This window comes from Erythrolamprus reginae, chromosome 11, assembly GCF_031021105.1.
Source record: "Erythrolamprus reginae isolate rEryReg1 chromosome 11, rEryReg1.hap1, whole genome shotgun sequence".
Lineage (NCBI taxonomy): Eukaryota > Metazoa > Chordata > Lepidosauria > Squamata > Dipsadidae > Erythrolamprus > Erythrolamprus reginae.
The window spans coordinates 24640575-24658809 of NC_091960.1; positions in this window are offsets into that span (position 1 = coordinate 24640575).

Here is an 18235-nt window from a genome sequence, read left to right on the forward strand (position 1 = left end):
CATTTTGATATTGATAGAGTTGCCCTATTATGAGCTCACTGTTATAGACACACAGTACAGTATTTTATTTTGAAATTCTCTGAGGCAAAACAGGGTGGGTTTTTTATTTGTTTGTTTGTTTAGAAACATAGAAACATAGAAGTCTGACGGCAGAAAAAGACCTCATGGTCCATCTAGTCTGCCCTTATACTATTTTCTGTATTTTATCTTAGGATGGATATATGTTTATCCCAGGCATGTTTAAATTCAGTTACTGTGGATTTATCTACCACGTCTGCTGGAAGTTTGTTCCAAGGATCTACTACTCTTTCAGTAAAATAATATTTTCTCATGTTGCTTTTGATCTTTCCCCCAACTAACTTCAGATTGTGTCCCCTTGTTCTTGTGTTCACTTTCCTATTAAAAACACTTCCCTCCTGGACCTTATTTAACCCTTTAATATATTTAAATGTTTCGATCATGTCCCCCCTTTTCCTTCTGTCCTCCAGACTATACAGATTGAGTTCTTTAAGTCTTTCCTGATACGTTTTATGCTTAAGACCTTCCACCATTCTTGTAGCCCGTCTTTGGACCCGTTCAATTTTGTCAATATCTTTTTGTAGGTGAGGTCTCCAGAACTGAACACAGTATTCCAAATGTGGTCTCACCATCATTCTATATAGTGGGATCATAATCTCCCTCTTCCTGCTTGTTATACCTCTAGCTATGCAGCCAAGCATCCTACTTGCTTTCCCTACCGCCTGACTGCACTGTTCACCCATTTTGAGACTGTCAGAAATCACTACCCCTAAATCCTTTTCTTTTGAAGTATTTGCCAATACTGAACTGCCAATACAATACTCAGATTGAGGATTCCTTTTCCCCAAGTGCATTATTTTACATTTGGAAACATTAAACTGCAGTTTCCATTGCTTAGACCATTTATCTAGTAAAGCTAAATCATTTACCATATTACAGACGCCTCCAGGAATATCAACCCTATTGCACACTTTAGAGTCATCGGCAAATAGGCAAACCTTCCCTACCAAACCTTCCCCTATGTCACTCACAAATATATTAAAAAGAATAGGACCCAGAACAGACCCTTGTGGCACACCGCTTGTAACCTGACTCTGCTCAGAATACTCGCCATTAACAATAACTCTCTGATGTCTACGCTTCAGCCAGCTGCAAATCCATTGAACTATCCAGGGATTAAGTCCAATCTTCACTAATTTATCTATCAGCTCTTTATGTGGAACCGTATCAAAGGCTTTGCTGAAGTCCAGGTAGGCAATATCCACGGCACCACCTTCATCCAACACCTTTGTGACATAGTCAAAGAAATCAATGAGATTAGTCTGACATGATTTGCCTTCAGTAAAGCCATGCTGATTTGGGTCCAATAAGTTATTGTTTTTTAGGTGCTGATTTATCCTCTTTTTGAGTAGAGTCTCCATCATTTTAACTACAACTGATGTCAAGCTAACTGGCCTGTAGTTACCAGCTTCTTCTCTACTGCCCTTCTTGTGAATAGGCACAACACTGGCCATTCTCCAATCCTCAGGAACTTCTCCTGTTAACAAGGATTGGTTAAACAAATCAGTCAGGGGGGTAGTAATGACAGATCTGAGTTCTTTAAGAACTCTGGGGTGGATGCCATCTGGACCCATTGCTTTATTTATCTTTAATCGTTCAAGTTCTTCTAAGACATCGGCTTCTAAGATCACTGGAGTTGAATCCGTACAGCTGGAAGCAATGCTATATCCCTCTATAGTATTATTTTGTAAGGTGTCTTTTGAGAAAACTGAACAGAAGTAGCTATTGAAATGGTCAGCGATCTCCTTATTCCCATTAATGCATGTATTATTCCCGGTACTAAGCTTCGTGATGCCGCAGTTTTTCTTCTTCTTATCATTAATATATCTGAAGAAGGTTTTATCCCCCTTCTTTACAGATTTGGCAATTTCTTCCTCTTTTGAGGCTTTAGCAGCATATATTATCTGTTTCGCCTCCTTCTGTCTCATTTTATATACCTCCCTATCAGCTATACTTCCAGACTCTTTATACCTCCTATAGGCAGCCTTTTTTTCATTGACTATAGCCCTTACATCATTGCTAAACCATAGCGGCTTCTTCTTCCTTTTACCTTTAGTTATTTGTCTTACATACAGTCCAGTGGCTTTTAAGATGGCCTTTTTTAATACAGTCCACTGGATGCTCGCTCCTGCCATTTTATCCCTCCCCTTTAATTCATTATCTAAATATTCTCCCATTGCATTAAAATTTGTTTTTCTGAAATCCAATACTTTGGTTGCATTATAGGATTGCTCACAATGAGTTTTTACATCAAACCACAAACATAGATGGTCACTGCAACCTAAATTTTCTCCCACCTTGACATCTGAAACCCAATTCCCATTCGTAAAAACTGAATCTAGAATATTCTCCCCTCTAGTTGGTGTCTTAACCAGCTGTGCCAGAGCTGCTCCTGTAAAGGCCTCTACTATATTCTTACTTTTGCATGTAAGGGCACTGGGGATATTCCAGTCAACATCAGGCATGTTGAAATCATTCCAGTCAACATCAGGCATGTTTGTTTGTTTATTATTTCTGTGCCGCCCAGTCCCAAAGGGACTGCTGCTCAGACACTATACTTTTCCGTCCACCCCAAAAAAAAATTAGAGGGAACACTGGCCCCAAGCCTGCCGGCAAAGGTAGGTTTTTAAGGCTTTGCAAAAGACCAGGAGGGAGGGGGCGGCATGTATCTCCGGAGAGAGTTCATTCCAGAGGGCTGAGGTTTGAGCTTTGAGGTTGGTGATTTGGTGTCCAATGTTTCATCCCCATTCGAGGAGACGTGCTTTGGACCAGGGTTCTTTAACCTTGGCAACTTTAAGACTTGTGGGCTTGTTAAGTCTTTTTTTAAAAAACAATATTTATTATTATGCGGAAACAAGACATTACAAACAAACATTAAAAAACAAAACAAGACAAATAACATAAAAAGGAGCTACAAAGTAGAAGCCTTCTTTATACGAAAAGGAAAAACTAATTATAAATTAGATCAAATCCGAGAAATAAATTCTAATGTAAAACATCACTACATGGCCTGTTCTTTCGAATAAGTTTAACTCTTTGACTTTATATTTCAACATCCTTATACATTTTTTTTTATCCCACCATACATATGCCATCTGCCAAATATTATAAAATTCAGATTCTTCTTGGTTATTTAACCACCTCGTCATCATATCTAGCTCTGCACATTCTATAATTTTTATTTATTTATTTATTGGATTTGTACGCCGCCCCTCTCCGAAGACTCGGGGCGGCTAACAGCAATAACAAGACAGCATACAATAATAATCCAATACTAAAAACAATTAAAAACTCATTATTATAAAAACCAAACATACATACAGACATACCATGCATAAAATTGTAAGGGCCTAGGGGGAAAGAGTATCTCAATTCCCCCATGCCTGGCGGCAGAGGTGGGTTTTAAGTAGCTTACGAAAGGCAAGGAGGGTGGGGGCAATTCTAATCTCTGGGGGCAGTTGGTTCCAGAGGGCTGGGGCCGCCACAGAGAAGGCTCTTCCCCTGGGTCCCGCCAAGCAGCATTGTTTGGTTGACGGGACCCGGAGAAGACCCACTCTGTGGGACCTAACTGGTCACTGGGATTCGTGCAGCAAAAGGCGGTCCCTGAGATAATCTGAGATAATTTTCCTAAGTACTTCTTCTTCCTTCAGTGTTTCCATTTCTTTCCATCTTTGTGCAAAAGGTCCACAAGTCTTAAAGTTGCCATTGTTGGAGAGCCCTGCTTCGGACAATGTATATCTCCTCAAATGGGGATGAAATGTTTGCCACCAAATTGCCAAGCTCAGAGATCAAACCAATAACATAAGCCCTTCGGGTCAAAGTTTTGATTTTATGGTCAGTAGCTACAGGTAGTCCTCAACTTACGACCGCAACCTGGACCACAGTTGGCACTGCTAAGCAAGGTGGCTGTTAATTGAACCATGCCTGATTTTGCAACCTTTATTGCCACCGTTGATAAGTGAGTTGCTGTGGTTGTTAAGTGAATCACACGGTTCACACAGCTTCAGCACATTATGTTATCCCCTGGCTGGGGCTGGAAAAAAACTTCTTCAGAGTAGCAATGAAAAAATCCTGCAAGCCAGGAAGATCGTTAGCACCTTGTTAGCACTGAAAAATCCTTTTTTGGAGGGAGTAGCAATGAAAATAAGCATGCAAGCCAGGAGGAGCCAATTGTTAGCGCCTCATTAAGGGCTGGGGGGAAAAAGCTTTGGAAAAGCTACATTCCATTCCATTCTGTGCTGTGGCCTACAGGTAGAATTCTTGCCTCACAATCAGGAGGTTGACAGTTCAATCCCAGATGTAAGATCTCCTGCTTGGGCAGTATCAGCTTCAAATTTCTAGGTTCAACCATATTGCAAGATCTAAAATGGACACCTAACATCAAAAACGTCATCAAAAAATCACATCAAAGAATGTTCTTTTGTGCCAACTCAGGAAGCTCAAACTGCGAAGGAGCTGCTGTTACAGATCTACAGAGGAATCATTGAGTCTGTCATCTGCACCTCTGTAACTGTCTGTTTTGGTTCTGCAACCCTACAAGACCATCACGGACTTCAGAGGATAATCAGAACTGCAGAAAAAACAATTGCTGCCAACCTGCCTTCCACTGAGGACCTGTATACTGCATGAGTCAAAAAGAGGGCCATGAAAATATTTACTGACCCCTCGCATCCTGGACGCAAACTGTTTCAACTCCTACCTTCAAAACAATGCTATAGAGCACTGCACACCAACAACTAGACACAAGAACAGATTTTTCCCCAAACGCCATCACTCTGCTGAACCAACAATTCCCTCAACACTGTCAAACTATTTACTAGGGCTGCAATACTATTACTACTAGTTTTTTTCTCATCATTCCTATCACCCATCTCCTCCCACTGTATGACTGTATCCTCAAGATTTTTATTAATATTGTTTCCTGATTGCTTATTTGAGCCCTATGACAATCAGTAAGTGTTGTGCCTCACGATTCTTGACAAATGTACATTGAGAGCATATGCACTAAAGACAAATTCCTTGTGTATCCAATCACACTTGGCCAATAAAGAATTCTATTCCATTCTATTCCACTCTATTCCATTCTATTCTACACGACCCTTGAAGTCCTACCTAGCTCTGTCTTCAGTCTTTGGGACAGAGTGGGTTATGGGCTCTCTTTGTGAGGGTTAATGTCTGCTTCACTCGAGTAGACCATCTTCTGTTGTCTGCTGCTGTGCTATTCCTTTTGTTGAAGATATCTGGACTTCAACTCCCAGAATTCCCCAGCCGACTCCAGTTTGTCCCTGGAGTCATTGAGAAGTCATGCTATTTGTTTGTTTGTTTGTTTGTTTATTATTTATTTATTTATTTATTTTTTATTATTTTTTTTATTAGATTTGTATGCCGCCCCTCTCCGAAGACTCGGGGCGGCTAACAACAATATAAAAAGACAATGTAAACAAATCTAATATTAAAAATAATCTAAAAAACCTCCAATTTAAAGAACCACTCATACATACAAGCATACCATGTATAAATTCTATAAGCCTAGGGGGAAGGGAAATTTCAACTCCCCCATGCCTGACTACAGAGGTGGGTTTTAAGGAGCTTGCGAAAGGCAAGTAGGGTGGGGGCAACTCTGATATCTGGGAGGAGCTGGTTCCAGAGGGTCGGGGCCGCCACAGAGAAGGCTCTTCTTCTGGGCCCCACCAAATGACATTGCTCTCAATAATAGAAATATCTGGTAGAAATAGAGAAGTAAGTAAAAATGGCTGCAGCATGAGCGTCTTCTAAAGAATCCTGGAAGGTCTCGGAAACTTTCAAGCCTCCTCTTGTTCCCCATCTTCCTCACCCCTCTGTCTCAACTCATAATGATTCCCCCTCGTGGAGCCTTGCACCCCATAATTCAGGAAGCTGAGTAATGGAAGAAACAACAACCATTTAATCACTCAGCACTGGTGGTCTCGCCACAGAGAGGTAAGGGAGGGAAGCGTTTTTCAAAAGCTGCGGTTGACCCCCTCCTGTCTTGGGTAGAAGGAGGAGTTCCCTGCACCGAGAGTGGGAGGCATGGCCTGGAACCCAGCCAAGAGGGTCTTCCCAAGGAAAAAAGGAGCTCCTCTCGGCAACCAGCTCATCAGACAGCTACTGTGGGAGATGGAAGGCTGAAAAGCAGGGATTTTCATGAAATTCTGCATCTAAAGAGGTTTTGGCAACCTGGAGCCTTCCAGATCCTGTTCCCAGAATTCCCCAGCCGGAATGACCACGAGGAATTGAAATTGCAAAGGAAGGCGGCTATGACAATTTTATATTCAGCAGCTGTACTGTATTTCATTGGAGATTGGTCTAAACCAGTGTTTCCCAACCATGGCAACCTGAAGATATCTGGACTTCAACTCCAGAACTCCCCTTCAATTCTGGGAGTTTAAGTCCAAATATCTTCAAGTTGCCAAGGTTGGGAAACACTGCTCTAAACACACACGCACACACACAAGTAAGCTCTTTGTTGAAATGTCTTTGAATAGCAGCTTGGCTTGGTTGTTGTTGTTGTTGTTGTTATTTATATTTCTGTGCCGCCCTTCTCGAGGCGACTCAGGGCAGCGTACAACATTAAATATAACAATATATAAGAAATCTAATATCTCTAAAATATGAAAATTTACTAAAAAACATTTAAAAGGCCCCATGAACACTCGCATACATTCATCCAATCCAATCATATCTCATATCGGCCGAAAACAGTCTCATCACTCACGGCCCCCACCATAGTTGCCTCTAAGCTGAGCAGTGAGCAATCGCTCACTTAAAAATCATCATCAACTCAGATTTTTCCAAACCTGCCCAGAAGCCGAGAGGGAAAGAGTGAGAGGGAAGGAGAGAGAGAGGAAGAGAGGAAGAGAGAGAAACAGACAGAAAAAAGAGAGGAAGGAAAAGAGAAAGAAAAAGAATGAGAGTAAGGAAGAGAGAAAGAAAATCAAAATCTAGTTTGAAACTAGCTCAACTATTTAAGTGGCATTTTGATATTGATAGAGTTGCCCTATTATGAGCTCACTGTTATAAACACACAATACAGTATTTTATTTTGAAATTCTCTGAGGCAAAACAGGGTGGGTTTTTTGTTTGTTTGTTTGTTTATTTATTTATTTATTTATTTATTATTTGTGTACCGCCCAGACACTATACTTTTCCACCCACCCACCCCAAAAAATTAGAGGGAACACTGCGCTTACCACTCAGATGTCTCAAAATCGTTTCTAAGCTTCAACTGTACGCTCCTGCTACGTTCACCAAGTTAGTTGAAGTGAGCAACTGAAAAGAATCCCAACAGAATCCTGGTATCATGTCTGCCTCTATTCAACCTTTGACCCCTCCCTCCCTTGGAATCCCCCCCACCCTTCAGCTCACAAGGGAAGGGGAAGAGTTGAGGGCCACTCAGCAGAGGGGAATCCGCAGGGTCCTGCCTAACCAGGGGATGGACTAGGAGACTTCCAAGGCCCCTTCCAACTCTGTCCCAGCCCTAGCAGCCAACACACAGACCCCCCTCCGGCTCAGGAAGGCCAAGAATAAGCCCCCTTTGGTGTTCTTGCCTGGGTCATGAAGCAGAGCCCCCAATGTGGACCCTCGGAGGGCCACGCTCTGTGGGGCTTCCCCAGAAGTGACCACCCTAGCCTTGGTTCAATCCCACTTGTGTCCATGGACTAGTCCAGTGTTTCCCAACCTTGGCATTCGCTGGCTAGGGAATTCTGGGAGTTGAAGTCCAAATTTCTTCAAGTTGCCAAGGTTGGGAATCCCTGGACTAGGCCATCCAATTATATCCACCCCCATGGCAAAAACCGAATTCCTCCCTTTTTAGGGCTGGCAGGTTCCGCTCCTATTGCCAAGGGAAGCTCAGGCACCAGAGCCGAGGGGCAGCCGAAAAGAACGGCTTTTCCCCTTCACCCCTTTTCCTCCTTCAGGGACGGGAGGGACCCCAGAAGCCCCATTCAGCCCAGATCCCAAAGGGGCTTTTCAAAAGGCAGCCGGGATTTCTTGGGGGGGGGTTGAATGGAAAGGTTTATCCTCTTTGCAGAGTCGTTGGGTGGTGAGCATTGGGAAGGTCAGTCGTGAGCCCTCTGGGAGGCCTTGAAGACCCCTGGGGGTTTATCTTCACCCGCCGGGTCACCTGAATCAGGGGGCTTCCAGAGAGCCTTTGGGGGAAGCCTTTGGAGCCTGGGGAGGGCGGAACACGAGCCTACTGGGCCCACCGGAAGTTGGGAAAGAGGCCATTTCCAGGCTCCAGAGGGCAGGTAAAGCTCCGCCGGCCATCTGTGACACCCATGCCATAGATTCGGCATCACTGTCTTATGCAGACCTGGGCAAAGTGTGGACCGGGGGACGGATGCGGCCCGCCCGCTGTCTCTGACCAGCCCGCGGAGGTTGGAAGGAAGGAAGGACGGACAGAAGGAAGGAGGGAGGGAGGGAAGGTAGGAAGGTAGGAAGGAAGGAGGGAGGGAGGGAAGGAAGGAAGGAGAAATGGAGGGAGGAAAGAAGGAAGGAAGGGAGGAAGTAAGGAGAAATGGAGGGAGGAAAGAAAGAAGGACGGAGAAATGGAGGGAGGGAGGAAGGGAGGAAGGAAGGAAGGAGAAATGGAGGGAGGAAAGAAAGAAGGAAAGAGAAATGGAGGGAGGGAGGAAGGAAGGAAGGAAGGAGAAATGGAGGGAGGAAAGAAAAAAGGAAGGAGAAATGGAGGGAGGGAGGAAGGAAGAAAAAATTCTCTTTTCATGCCCTTTTGCAAAAGTCCAATAAATGCTCATTTTTTAATTGTTCATTGGTTTCATTGGCCTTTCCAAGAAATTTAAAGCAAACCCCCCCCCCACTTCTCAGGGAGTGGGCAATTAATTTATAATTATAATATAATTATTTATTTATTGGCAAGAATTCTAAGAGAAATATTACACATCATGCCATCACATCATTTATCTCCCAAACCACTCCTGAACATTGGCTACTCTTGAACTACTCTACAAAAAGACCTAGACTCAGTTTCTGACTTGTCCAACACATGGCAACTCCAAATCTCAACCAGCAAATGCTCTGTCCTACACATCGGCAAAAAGAATCAGAACTTCAAATACAAACTGAATAAACAAATCATCACAGATAATTCCCATTCGGTCAAGGACCTCGGGATACTAATAACTAAAGATCTTAGTGCCAAAGCCCACTGCAACAACATCGCTAAGAAAGCCTCAAGAGTTGTTAATCTAATCCTACGTAGCTTCAGCTCTGGAAATCTCACATTACTTACCAGAGCTTACAAAACCTTCGCCAGACCCATCCTCGAATACAGCTCATCTGTTTGGAACCCATATTGCATCTCAGACATTAACACCCTTGAAAATGTTCAAAGATACTTCACAAGAAGAGCCATTCATTCCTCCACTCGAAACAGAATACCCTACGAAACTAGACTTACAATCCTGGGTCTTGAAAGCTTAGAACTACGATACCTTAAACATGATCTAAATATTGCCCATAAGATCATATGTTGCAATGTCCTGCCTGTCAAAGACTACTTCAGCTTCAACCACAACAACACAAAAGCACACAACAGATTGAAGCTTAATATTAACCGCTCCAAACTTGATTGTAAAAAATATGACTTTAGTAATCGGGTTGTCAAAGCGTGGAACTCCTTACCGAACTCTATAGTATCATCCCCTAATCCCGAACATTTTACCCTTAGACTATCCACGGTTGACCACTCCATATTCCTAAGAGGTCAGTAAGGGGCGTGCATAAGCGCACTAGAGTGCCTTCCATCCCCTGTCCTATAGTCTCTCGTATATCTCATATTTCTTCTTTACTATATCCACTATAACCTTCATTGTGTATTGGACAAAATAAATAAATAAATAAATAAATAAATAAATAAATAAATAAATAAATAAAATGCCCTTTGTTATGATCATAAAATAAATTTGGCACTCATTCCACATTGGATTTTCCGTATTGAGGTTGGGGGAAATAGTGTGATGACTAAACAGACTGTCCCAAATTATTAAACTTCTTTTTCAAAAGGAAACGCAAATTCCCAGCATTAAAATTTCCAGAGGTCATCACGCAAGTTGGATTGGGTGGCGTAGAAGTCAAATGATTGAGTGAATGAATGAATGAATGCAGTGGGAAAAGCCATCCTTGCAAAGAGTGGCTGAGAGGTGAGGGGTGGGGCTTAATCCCACCACTGGGTGGGCCGGATGGAGTGTGTGGACAGGCCATACATGTCCGGCGGGCTGGAGTTTGAGGATCCTTGATCTATTGTTTGTAGCCCCTCCATCCATCCTTTCATCCCTGGGCTTGGTGCCTGGTGCCAAGCAAAACAAGACAAGGCACCAAGGACCCATCAGACCTGATTTGATCCAGTTGCTTCTTTGAAGCAGAAGACAAGAAGGAGGAGAATGGGGTCTGGATTTCATGGCAGCCTGTAGCATTGGGCCCTGTCCATCAAGACACTGTGTTTTTTTCAAGTCATGCAATGTTGAAGGTTGTCCTTTCGAAGTTGTCCTTGAGAAGTTTGCTCTTACAGGAGACCAGAAACCACCTCCAGTTTCCCTGCCCCAAGCAGAAACCTTGGAGGCCAACTTTTGGAAATGCAGATTTGGTCATTCCGTTCAAGAGAGGGTATTTTGCAACTCCTGGGCAGAATGGTAGGACTAGAAAGCAGCCAAGATCCAAGACAGGGTGAAAGCCCTTAGCCACAATAGGCAATTAGCCCAACACCCTTTCATTTTTATTCTATTTCATTTCATTTCATTTAGAAACATAGAAGATTGACGGCAGAAAAAGAGCTTATGGTTCATCTAGTAGTCTGCCCTTATTATATTTTCTGTATTTTATCTGAGGAGGGATACATGTTTGTCCCAGGCATGGTTACATTCAGTCACTGTGTGTTGTGGTTCAGCCTGAGTCAGATGAAAGACCAGCTGCGTCTCTGCTGGCTCCATGCCCGGGGGAGGATGAGGGTGAAGTGGAAAGTGACGAGGAGGAACGGCCTGGGAGCCCTGGGGGGGGGGCTCTCTCAAGCCAGTAGCTTGGAGTCTCTAGAGTCATTAGATGACGAAGCACAAGCCATCATTAGTATGCGACAGAGACGTGTAGATCAAAGGAGAGATCAATTGAAGAAATATTATCACCGGTGAATGAGGAACACCAGGGGGTGTGTGGTCCTCATTAGCAGGGAAGGGTTTATAAGGCAGGCAAAGTCTTTCAACAGTGTGGAGTGTTATCAGAGTGGAATTGCTGTATCTGCCTTCTCTCTCAGCGTTTTGTTCCTGGCTCATGGCCCAGCAGTCTTGAAGACCCGTGGGAGGTTTGTGCCTGTCAGCAACAGCCTCGTTTATCATCAAGGATCCTGTGTTTTTGTATGGACAATTGCCTTTGTGTATCTGTTTGGAGTTCCAGTGTTTTCCTGACTTGTAAGGACATTTTCTGTTGGTTATTTTTCTCTTTCTCATTATAAAACTGTGTTTGGATTCAACCGGTGTGTCTGGCTTATCTTTTTGGGTTGGTCATAACTTCTGGAGTGCCCAGACAGAACACTGTGGACTTGCCAATCGCGTCTGTAGGAAGTTTGTTCCAAACATCTACTATTTCAGTAAAATAATATTTTCTCACATTGCTTCTGATCTTTCTCCCAACTAACCTCAGATGGTGCCCCCTTGTTCTTGTGTTCACTTTCCTATTAAAAACACTTTCCTCCTTAACTTTATTTAACTCTTTAACACATTTAAATGTTTCTGTCATTTTATTTTATTTTATTTAGTCATTGGGGAAATTAGCAGGAGGTTGTAAATGCTGATCACGTGATCATGGGACACTGTGTCAGTCTCAAGACCAGAGGGGCAACAGTGAGATTCAATCAAGTCCAATCCTTTATTACCTAATGCCAGAATCTTGCCAAACTAAAGCTATAACTTTTAAAGCTATCCCCAGCGAATCTAGCAAATGCCATAAGTACAATGGTGATGGTGTCATTTAGGAGGAGAAAGCTGTAGGTCATGAAAGCTTCTGCCCTTTTTAAAAAAATAATTGGTTGGGAAGGTGTTGCAGATTTCCTGATTTACGTGTGTGTTATTGTATGAGCAGAGTAATCCTTGTTTACCAAGATTGTGCACAAACAGAAATGTTTAGATTGAGATCAGTTGTGAATAACTACTCAGCCACACACAGATATCCTAACTTGAATAAAAATTGACTTTGAGAAAAAAACATATGCAGATAAACAGTCTAATGTCATACACATCATAAGTCAGAATAACAGTCCAAATATTACCAAGTACGTAGTCTTTCTTACCAGTTGTCTTTGTCATAGTCAGCAAACAAAGATCTCAAGCCTAAACACATTTTAACTGTAATATATGACTACAATACAGAGAGATTGCAGAGAAAATGCAGAGTACAAGGAGGCACAATCTGAGGTTAGTTGGGGGAAAGATCAGAAGCAACGTGAGAAAATATTATTTTACTGAAGGAGTAGTAGATGCTTGGAACAAACTTTCAGCAGACATGGTTGGTAAATCCACAGTGACTGAATTTAAACAACACTGGGATAAACATATATCCACCCTAACATAAAATACAAGAAATAGTGTAAGGGCAGACTAGATGGACCACCAGGTCTTTTTCTACCATCAATCTTCTATGTTTCTGTGTTTCTATTAACAGCGAGTAGCTTAGAGAAAGAGAAATAGAGGGGTGACTCAGAGAAATAAGCTATAAACTCTAGCTCCCTCTTGTGGCAGTCTGAAACATCTGCAGCCAATATATTGCCAACCCAACAGTTATGGACAGAGTCCTAACAGTGTGATGGTAAGGAACTGTCTAATAAATTCTAACCTGAAGGTATCGAGGGGTAGCTAGAGAACTTTGTGCAAGATGTCATTTCAGTCTTGATCTACCTACTCTTTGCCCAGCATGAATTGGTTCCCTCCTGCTAACATGGTTCTTGGCTTCCCGCTTTTTCCAGTCCAGCTCCCATGTTGGCATCCTCCCAATCTTTGGTTGCAATTACCTTCCCAACAGGCCTTGCAGAAATCAGGGTATATTACTCATGCTGGCTGGGGAATTCTGGGAGTTGAAGTCCACACATCTCAAAGCTGCCAAGGTTGAGGTTCGGGGAGAGGTGGCTCTGGATCTCGGCCGATACCAATCCATCATAGACAACACTGCTTTCCAAATTAAGCGTGGAAGGTCAACCACGCAGAACATAAGTAGAGTTAACGTGCATGACATAATCCCCAAAATTGACAGTCGTTGTTTTAGTTTTGAGCAAACAGCTGGATTTTGTATGTTATAGACAGTCATGGGAAAGCCATCGACAGGACAGTTGCTGGGATGGATATGTTGCAATGCATCTTTCTCCCAATGGCATCCCACCCCTCTGTCATGCTGGCTAGGGAATATTGGCCTGGATAATGGGGATTGGGTGCAGGAGATGTTTCCATAGGCCAAGAGAGGAAAGACTAATTGAAAACCCAAACTCTGACGGATAAAGTTTGCATTGAAATTAACCTGGGAAAAAGCCTTGGCAGGTTTCACGTGTTGAACTAAGCCAAGATATATTTTAGATAAGGTTGGTTAAACAAATCTCAGTGGCTGAATTCATGCATCACTCTAAGTCAGTGGTTTTCAACTTTGGCAACTTTAAAATGGATGGAGAATTTTGTTTGTTGGAAGTCCTCTGATCTTAAAGTTGCCAAGGTTGAGAAATACTGTCGTGAGATATAAAAAGTGGTTTAGAATCCACAGTGGAGGTGGAATTCAACAGGTTCTGACTAGTTCTGCAGAACCAGCAATTATGAGTAGTTCAGAGAACTGGTAACTATCACCTCTGACTCCCACCTGTTCTCTGCCTCCCGAGTCCTAGCTGATTGGGAGGAAATGGGGATTTTGCAGTATCCTTCCCCTGGAATGAGGAGGGAATGGAGATTTTACAATATCTTTCCCCTTCCATGCCCACCAAGCCACACCATGATCACTGCTCTGCCGGCATGTTTATTCAGTTTTATAGTACATTATTCAGTATTATAGTACATAGTAACATAAATAACATAACATAAGTAGAACATAGTAATAGAAAGGATAATAAGACAGTAGGACAGGGACATTAGGCACAGAAGTACACTTATGCACGCCCCTTACAGACCTCTTAGAAAAGGGGAGAGATAAATTGTAGATAATGTAAGGTTGAAGATTTTGGGGTTGGGGGAAGCAACAACAGAGTCAGGTAGTCAGTTCCAAGAGGTCACCACTCTATTGCTGAAATTGTATTTTCTGCAGTCAAGTTTGGAGCGATTTACATTCGGTTTGTATCTATTACGTGCTCTTGTGTTGTTGTTGTTAAAGGTGAAGTAGTCACTGACAGGGAGTACATTATGATGTATGATTTTATGAACAACAGTTAAATCAGTTTGGAGATGACATAGTTGTAAACTTTCTAGATTTAGTATTTGAAGTCTGGAGGAGTAGGGTAATTTGTTACGTGAGGAGGAGTGAAGGACTCTTCTTGTGAAGTATTTCTGGACTCCTTGGATTGTATTAATGTCTGATATGAAGTGTGGATTCCACACAGGTGAGCTATATTCTAGAATAGGTCTGACGAATGTTTTGTATGCTCTGGTTAATAAATCAGTGTTTCTAGAGAAGAAGCTACGTAAAATTAGGTTTACAATTCTTAAACCCTTTTTGGCAATGCTGTTACAGTGGGCTCTAGCACCTAGGTCATTGGAAATGAAGGTCTTTGACTGAGTGAGGGTCCGCTGTTAGTTCAGTTTTACTGAATGGTGAACCTCTTTTTCCTCGGGTGCCGAAAGAGCTATTGCACATGTGTGTTTTCCCACAGCCATAATTCAATGCCTGGGGAGGGCGAAAACTGTTCCCCCCGCCTCCCGGAGGCCCTCTGGAGGCAAGAAACAGCCTGTTTCCCATCTTCTGGTGGGCCCAGTAGGCTCGCGTCTTGCCCTCCCCAGATCCCAAAGGTTTCCCCAGAGCCAGGAGAGGGTAACAATGCCCCCCATCCCCCTGGAGGCTCTCTGGAAGTCAAAAACACCCTCCCAGAGCCTCTGTGTGAGACAAAAATCAGCTGGCCGGCACAGACATGCACATTGGTGATGAGCTAGGGCAATGGCTCACGTGCCAGCAGATATGGCTCCACCTGCCACCTGTAGCACCTGTGCCATAGGTTCGCCATCACTGCCCTATAGTCCTTTTATCTTCAGGTATCATCTTGACAGAGACCTGCTTGCAAAATCCGATGAATTTTCTATGCCACTATACTGGCGGGGGCGGGATTTTATTTCCTTCTGTGAACCATCATCCCAACCGTGGAACCTATAGAAACGTTGGGATGTGCAAGCTACTTTGTCATTGCAAGCTAATTGTTACCTATTGCCATACATAGTACATTTGCATAGCCATTGTTGATTGGCCAATATAGCAGTGCCAGATTTGAATGCCCGTCACTGATTCGCTGAGCTGCAGGGAAACCCTTAAAAGCAGCTCCCCTGCCACTCGCCAGCAGTTCTGTCTCGCGAGCTTACTTGCTTAAATAAAGGTGCTGATGAACTGTTCTACCTCTCGATCAGGTGGGAATTGCTACTTACTGCTGCTACCGGTGCAATGCGTGTGCACCTTCGGGTCGCCGGCATGCACGCGTGTGCGTCACAGTGAAATTTTGCACAGGAAGCAAAATCTTGTGAGAGGACATGTGCACAAGAGAGATTTTGCCTTTTATTTTTTACTTCTGCACATGCGCAGAAGCAAAAAATAGCTGAAATCTCATGTGTGAGCGTCCCCCAAACAGATTTTGCTTCCTGTGCATAGCAGAAGCAAAGCTGTACATGCAGTGCACCAGTAACGGCGGAATCGGGAATCCGTACACGTTCCAATGTTAATCCCTAGGAGAAGAAAGGATTGCAGCTCCCACCTCACTAATTAGAATAGCCTGTCCCATGAAATTCATGTCTAAATACTCCATATCTTTAAGGCAAGTGAGGTCCCCATAGATAGAAACATAGAAACATAGAAGACTCACGGCAGAAAAAGACCTCATGGTCCATCTATATTTTATCTTACAATGGATATATGTTTATCCCAGGCATATTTAAATTCCGTTACTGTGGATTTATCTACCACATCTGCTGGAAGTTTGTTCCAAGGATCTACAGTACTACTCTTTCAGTAAAATAATATTTTCTCATGTTGCTTTTGATCTTTCCCCCAACTAACTTCAGATTGTGTCCCCTTGTTCTTGTGTTCACTTTCCTATTAAAAACCCTTCCCTGCTGGACCTTATCTAACTTATCTAACCCTTTAACATATTTAAATGTTTCGATCATGTCCCCCCTTTTCCTTCTGTCCACTAGACTATACAGATTGAGTTCATTAAGTCTTTCCTGATACGTTTTATGGATATTTTGGAAAGAACAGAGGTGTAAGAAGAGCACAGGTAGTTTTTGACTTCTGAACAGTCGCTTAGCAACATACCAGGGCAAAGAACCGCAATTATACCTGCCAACTGATGGGGACCAAGGTTTCTGAGACAACGCAAGAAAGGGGTCTTGGGGTTTTGGTGGACAGCTCAATGAAATTGTCAACCCAGTGTGCAGCAGCAGTAAAAAAAGCAAACTCCATGCTTGGCATGATTAGGAAGGGAATTGAAAATAAGTCAGTCAGTGTTGTGTTGTGTTGTGTTGCCTCTGTACAAATCAATGGTGGAACCACACTTGGAGTACTGTGTATAATTCTGGTCATCCCACCTCAAAAAGGATATAATAGAACTGGAAAAGGTGCAAAAAAGGGCAACAAGTATGATCAAGGAAATGGAGCACCTCCCTTGTGAAACCGGGTTGCAACATCTTGGTCTCTTCAGCCTTGAAAGACGGCGTTTAAGGGGTGACTTGATTGAAGTGTATAAAATCATGCATGGGATAGAAAAGGTGGATAGAGAAAATTTATTTTCTCTATCATACAATACTAGGATGAGGGGGCACTCCCTAAAGCTCATGGGTAAGAAAGTGAGGACAAATAAAGGGAAATATTTCTTCACCCAGAGGGTCACTGGGTTATGGAATTCACTTCCAGAAGTGGTCGTAACAGCCTGGATGGCTTCAAGGCAGGATTAGATAGATTCAGGGATGCCAAGTGTATCAGTAGTTATTGAAGTGGATGTCCATGTGCCGCCTCTATGTTGGCTGAGGCAGGCAGGATTCCCTTGGATTTTGCCTTCTCTTTCTGCTCAAGATCCCCATGTACAATTGGTGGACCACTTTGTGACACAGAATGCTGGAGTTGATATATAGAGTGCTGGTGAGACCACATTTGGAATACTGTGTTCAGTTCTGGAGACCTCACCTACAAAAAGATATTGACAAAAATTGAACGGGTCCAAAGACGGGCTACAAAAATGGTGGAAGGTCTTAAGCATAAACGTATCAGGAAAGACTTCATGAACTCAATCTGTATAGTCTGGAGGACAGAAGGAAAAGGGGGGACATGATCGAAACATTTAAATATGTTAAAGGGTTAAATAAGGTCCAGGAGGGAAGTGTTTTTAATAGGAAAGTGAACACAAGAACAGGGGAACACAATCTGAGGTTAGTTGGGGGAAAGATCAACAGCAACATGAGAAAATATTATTTTACTGAAAGAGTAGTAGATCCTTGGAACAAACTTCCAGCAGACGTGGTAAATAAATCCACAGTAACTGAATTTAAACATGCCTGGGATAAACATATATCCATTCTAAGATAAAATACAGAAAATAGTATAAGGGCAGACAAGATGGATCAAGAGGTCTTTTTCTGCCGTCAGTCTTCTATGTTTCTATGTTTCTATGATGGGATTCAGCCTGGTTCTTCTTATGTTCTTAATTATTTGAAGTTACAAAAAACCCTCCAAAAGCTACTTACATCCCGGTTTTTAAGTTCCAATGTCCCCTCTGCAAGGGTGATATAAGGCACTGACCCATATTTATGGCCACTTGCAGCGCCCGTGTCACATGACAGCAATTTACACCAGCATTGCTGGAAACCAGTTCTTAGTTCTGTTTTCCAGCAAAACCAGCCCATCACATTGAACCGATCTAAATGTAGTTCATAAAATCACCTTCCACATTGTCCTACCTGTCAATGAGTACTTCAGC